Source organism: Phoenix dactylifera, chromosome 1 (assembly GCF_051530095.1).
Source record: "Phoenix dactylifera cultivar Ajwa chromosome 1, Ajwa_hap1_PhDact_Kaust_v1.1, whole genome shotgun sequence".
Lineage (NCBI taxonomy): Eukaryota > Viridiplantae > Streptophyta > Magnoliopsida > Arecales > Arecaceae > Phoenix > Phoenix dactylifera.
Window position 1 is genome coordinate 16905529 of NC_143190.1, and position 6417 is coordinate 16911945.

The 6417-nt window shown below is 35.2% G+C and overlaps 1 long non-coding RNA gene across 1 annotated transcript; it reads left to right on the forward strand.

Moving 5' to 3' along the window:
- The first annotated feature begins 4175 nt into the window (after positions 1-4175).
- Positions 4176-6094, forward strand: LOC149768515 (uncharacterized). Its single transcript, XR_016406486.1, has 2 exons — positions 4176-4366; positions 4445-6094. It is a non-coding gene; the product is annotated as an uncharacterized LOC149768515 (long non-coding RNA).
- The last annotated feature ends 323 nt before the right edge of the window (positions 6095-6417 follow it).

Genomic DNA, 6417 nt, shown 5'->3' on the forward strand with positions numbered 1-6417 from the left:
TTATATTCAAATTATTAATAATAGAAAATTCATTCCTCGACTCCAAGAAGGATCATATATATCTGATCCATATTTGGGATGGATCATAATTCTTTTCAATTCAAGCTGAACCCTAACATCTCTTATTGAGATGAATGTTATTCAGCTACATATTTTATCATGAGTTGTGTAAGTCAACTACTTAGATCAAGACAGAGGGCATTTTTCGACAATTGTTCATGAAATTTAAAAACACTTATTGTTTTGAGTAACTGAGCCATTTTGTGATAGACATGTTGGTTCGGCCGGACCATCTTGGTGGTTATTTCAGCCTTTATGGGATCTAGCATGCCAACTTCATGTTCCTATGTGCATATATATTAACCAATTATCTTAGCTTAATTCGAACAGAAAGTTACGTAACTCTTAAATAATTTCGAGTTCAATCAACGAAGAACTCAAACTTCTTTTACACAGGGAATGTTTCCATGGCCATCTGTCACCAAACTTCTTGAACTACTGCATAAGATTTAGAAAATCTTTCTTGTTAGGGTCCAAAACCATGTTCTTGATCTTTATGGATGATTGACTAGATTCTGTCATTGCCAAAGAACTCTCTGTCTCTTTCACGGTGTGGTCATCCTGATTATGTCACATAAAATTCCTTACGCATATCATACCCTTCTTTTCATATAAAGGGGAAAAAAAGGGAAATCATGCATGCCCTTAATGAGGGACTAAGAATTCAGAATTGTTTTGCCCTTATCTTTGGGCGTTCATATTATAAAAATTCAGAATTGTTTTGGATAATCAGCCATTAAAGATTCATTATGGCTACACTAGTTTTGAGGGACTAAGAAATAACCTACGTGCTTTGGCAAGAACACCAAAGACGAATTGAAGTATCTAAATCTTTGTAGAGTGGCTAAAGCCTGGTTAGCCCGAGCCATTCATCGGGTTAGGTTGGGTTGGGTTGAGCCAATATATTTGGATTGCGTTTGAATTTGTTGGTTTTGGAGGAAAATTGGATTGGTATGCTAACCCAATTTGAGGTGGAGTTGGGTTGGCTTTGAAAGCTCCGACATTCAATTAAATCTTTTATGTACCTCCGCACCTCAATTTTAAGTAGAAGTATAGATAAGTGTTGTAGTTGGTGCTCTTGGTGGGCTAGTGCAATCCGAATTCCCAATTCGAAAGCTTTGGCCCGAATTGCTGGCTTAAGACCTTGACGTGGCTTGGTTCTCGGGATCTGATGAATTCTGGACTGGACCTAGGCAGAGAATTCAGTAGAAAATAACAAGCGACCCAAGTGGCTCCCCCAAAACATGAATCTGAGCCAGGTCAAGCTTGGGACTAAGGGTGGAAATGAGCTAAATAGGAGTCGAGATTGGCCCTGTTCTAGCTTAGCTCATCTAATAATTCAAGCTCAGGTTATTTTGAGTTCTCAAGCCGCTCGTGAATGACCTGCTTAAGAGATCCGGTAAGAACTTAATATTCGAAACTTTAATTTTGTGACAACTTATGTGGGTATGCATTTAGTCCCACATCGACTATGCACTGGGTAAATCTTAAATATTTATACAAAATTAATAAATCCAAATAATATTTTTTGCCTAGCTTTTTTACGTGAGGCCAAATGGTATCAGAGTGCACCTGACCCGTGGTCCACATGGACTAGGAGATGTTGCTGCACAAGTTCATTTGGATTGACCATGGTATGAACTTGGTATATGGGATTGGATTTGAATGGGTTTAAACATTTAGCCTATTGAGGATGCTAGGGCTTTAATGGAAAAAGTATGTGAGAACACATAGGGGCTTGTATTTAGTCCCACAGTGACAATGCATTGGATAAATCTTAGGTATTTATATAGTACCAAAGAGCTCAAATAAAAACTTTCGGCTAGTTTTTTTGGATGAGGCCCTAAGTTGTTGTATGTTTATCTAATTTAAAACAATAATCCTAATTACATTTTAGTGTTATACTTAAGAAATCATATTAATAAATTAGAATACATTATATTTCAAATAATTTTTAATAAAGATAAAACAAATATTTTCGTTGATAATATAATCAAAATAATATATAATATTAATAAATTATTTATATATGAGTACTTTGAGTTAATTTGACTCAAGCTCAAGCGATCTAAATTCGAGCTAGCTCACAAACAACTTGCTTGTTTCTGGCTCTATTCGAGCCTAACACCCTACGCTGGTTGGGTTGGATGTGATTTGTTCCAAGTTTAAGTCTGGGATTTAAATCCCAACCTTGTTTTCGACCTAGGCCTAAGCTAGCCCATGATGCCCATATTACGGTCGGACCACATAACTCTCATTGAAGGTTAAAATCATTAGTAAGGCAGTTTGAAGGAAACGCCTATGTTATGCCTACGGGAAGTGACATAATTATTTAATCCTGGTAAATTTGGGTCTAAATAATCCTAAAGAATAAGTTACTGGTAAATTTGGGTTCCCCCTAATGGTCGCATTCCTATGCTTTAGCAACTAAAGATAAAGATAGAATATATGCTTCATAAAGTGAGCACTTAGATAATATGGAATTTTCTCTTCCATATTGCAAGCCTTTAGATTATTCCTCGGACACATACCAGCTGTATGCTTGAAAGGTACCCATAAGAAAATACGTCCAATCTTAATGCCATAGGCCAGAATATGTTCCAAAAGAAAAACCGAGCACTCTCTTCTTCCATGCAAAATGCCCTATTACAGTATACTTATCCCTAACATCAAACTTGATTTCTTGAATTCACCTATGTGATGCATCTCTTTGTTCGGTACCAACATAAATAAATTTCGAAAATCAATTCTCATTATCTTAAATATGAATATCCTTTCCCCTGCAATGTTAAAAGCAACATTTGTTCCTCAATGTTAAAGATTGGAGACTTACTTGTTCGTAGAATTGTGCATGCCAAATAATCCATGAGAAATTCTGTACCCAATGATCTAAGTTTCAGATGGCTGGATGGGGGGGTTAATCCCTCCCTTTAACCCAGGGAAACAGAAAAAAAAATTCATAGAATTATATATAAAAACAGTTTGGGGTGAAAATGGGCCCAAAATATTGATATAGGAGAATCATCTAACCTGTTGTGCAGCAATTTGGCCATGCGAGTAGGTTAGACTAAACTCTAGAAGCATGATCCTCTATATCTAAGATTCTGTGGAGCATGGAAATTTTGGAAAGCTATAACTTCTAATCCAAAAAAAATAGTATTGTTATTGAAAATGAAGTTGATGGAAGAAACAACACCTAGGTTTTACCCAAATTTTTTAAAAAATAAAATAATTTTATTATTTTATAATTTGTAACATCTTTTATTTAGGATAGGAGTACAACTCGATTTAGGCTGAACTTTATTAGTATGAATAAAGAGAAAAATTAAAAGAGTAACTCAAATAAATTAAAGAGAGTGCAACTCCATAAAATAGTAGAGAACTTACAATTTCTTCCTTTTTAGCTAAAAAAAGAATTCTACTCAAATAAGAATGATCTCGTTGGTACGAATAAAGAAAATATCTTATAATTTTGGAGAAGGAGAATAGAGGGAGTGAAAGTAAAGAATATATATTTTATATTTTACCCATTAGATTTCTAATAGAGGGAATAGAGAAAGAATGCAAAAAGCATAAACTTTTCAATCTATCAACTAGAACACAAATAAAAGGAGTGAAAGCAAAAGATACAAATTCTACTTTCCACCACTTTCTATCCTTGATATATACTATAATTTGTAATTCATGAAAAATTAATGAAAATAAAGGGTTCAAAGCTCCACTTTCTAAAATTCTCATTGTTTATTATTTTATCTTAAGGATTTCTGTATATATATTTGAATTTTTCTAGATATGGATATAAATTTGAGCATCAAAGTTATATCCACATCCGTATCCATATTTGTCAAAGAGAAATGGAAAACCATTCTATATATATATTCGAATATGCAAGTCTATATAGTTTTATATATTTCTTATGAATTTTAAAGGGAAATAAGAGACAACATTAACTAGCATTTAAGTTAATTTACCACTTATTTAGTGATATCTTTGTTTTGATAGTTCATAGAGTATAACTATCCTATTTATATCTATATTTTTATCTATGTTGTCGATATCCAATTCTTATCCATAACTATTTAGCACAAATACATCCATGTTCATACTCATATTCATCGAATAAATAGGGACACCAATATGGATGTTCTGATGCCCAATCTGTATCATTCTCAGTCCTATAAAGGTATATTAGGAGGGGGGAAGAGGCCACGAAGGAACAATAGGAATACAACTACAGAGGAGGACAGAGGCGCCCAGAGACACAGAGCTCTGTAAAGACTCCACAAAGCAGGCTCCATTCTTCAAGGTAGCCGATAGCCTAATTCAAGGTTACTTATTAGGTGACGATTTGTTCGGAAAGATACAATTGTTTCTTTCTTACCAGGTACCAACTGATCCCAAGCTCTTTGGAAAGGTAAAGAAACTTTCTTCTCCAATCTATCCACAGGTTTAGTAAGCAAGCTGCACTACCTCTAATCCCATGCCTATTTTGTCCATGTAGTGTATTTAGCAAAAGAAAAGTTTAAAAACAGATGGCTGATAGTTTCTTCTCGACACACTTGCAAACTAAACAACCTCCTGCACCAATCCACTCACCTATAAAAGTCTCTTAATAACGGCCAAATATGCAGTGACACAATAGGAACATCAGAAACAAGGAGACTGAAGTTGGGAAATGGCTGGTTGCACTCAATCAAAACCAATCCCTTCTCCTCCTAAGCCTCAAAAAAAGAGAGGAAGTTTTATATGGACAATTAATTTATAACTAATAGGACCTGACCGCTGATCAAAGGTTTATTGGGAACTTCATGCACTCTTTTGGCTCCAAGATAGTATTGTAATCAATATTAGCATTCCTATCACTTTTACTATTGAAATTTGCATGCATTTGACGTGCATACATACACCTGCATTTGACAAAATATGCAGCCATCCATATTGTTGCATTTTTGTCCTACATAAACCAGACACCTTACCCTTTGCAAAAGAAAAAAAAAAGAAAAAGATGTATGAGCTTCAATGGAGAATTGCAACAATTCTTTATAGTTAAGTTTGTTACTAAATTAGTCAGCTACTTTCATTACTGATTTTGCTATATAGAAGTGTTGGGTGGAGAAGGAAACTATGGACAACTGCGTCATAATATTGGCAAGAGGCCTATCAATTAAATTTGGTGAAGAACCGGGACGTTGGACCTGGTTCCGTATCAAAGGAACAAGGTGATATTGTATTCTTCTACCTGATTCTTTGTATGTGCAATTCCCCAGGTTAATTCCCTTTTTAAAAATAGAGGAAACAACTGATGCCGTAAAGTTAAAAATGCGCTGCTTTTCACTTGAAATATGCAGGAAAACTTGTTTTTACAAACAGAAATATCGCAATTATTGAATAATATCACCCTCAGTCAAGGAAAAAATTGTTTTTATGAAAGTAATTAATCTTGGTATGTATGTACATAACTACGTGCCTATATATGTTGATTCTCAAAAAGTACTAATGCATGTATTATAACCTTGGAGAATGTATATTAATCTTGTGTGCCATTACTTTTTAACTTTTTCTATCGCAACTTAATTTCTGTGAGCAGCTGTTATTGTGAAGTGGCGTTGCTATTAGATGTGGGTTGGCTGGAAATCCATGGGAAATTTGAGACCTGTTATCTTACACCGGGTGTAATGTATGAGGTTGTGTTCGTTGTGAAGATGATGCCGCCTACAGATGGTTAATTGGTCTTCTCCAGTGAATCTAATGCTCGAGCTCCCAGATGGAAATGTTCAAGTGCGCCAAGAGTCCTTGCAAGAAAAGCCTCTAGGGCAATGGATTGAGCTTAAAGTTGGTGAATTCATGAAAAACTCAGATCTAGCAGGAGAAATGAAGTTTTCTTTATTTGAGTATGTTGAGCCCTCGAAGAAAGGCCTGGCAGTTAAACACGCTGTCATTCGGCCCAAGAAGATACGCAGTTCTACGTGTCTCTTTATGTGATAATCTATGTATGTACCTTCAATAAACAAGAAGCTTATGCCTTTTAAGGATAGCATAATTACTCGATCCTGTTTGATCGGATTGGATTTAAGTCTTAACTTTGGTCTAATATATTCTAGAGAACAAGTTATATTAGCAGTAATCAAGTTTATAGTCTATTCTCTGGACATCATGGCGGCCACAAAAAATTTTGTCAGCATGCTTTTGGTGTTCTTATGGTGGCGAGATGAGGATGGACTAAACGCTTCATAACGTTTTGAGATAATGTGGAATAACACTTTTCCCACCTTCCATGTGCTAAGCTTTAAGGTTTAGACAGACAAATGCATGTGTGCAGGCACTAGCTGAATGTTTCAAGAGTGCTGCAACAATTCA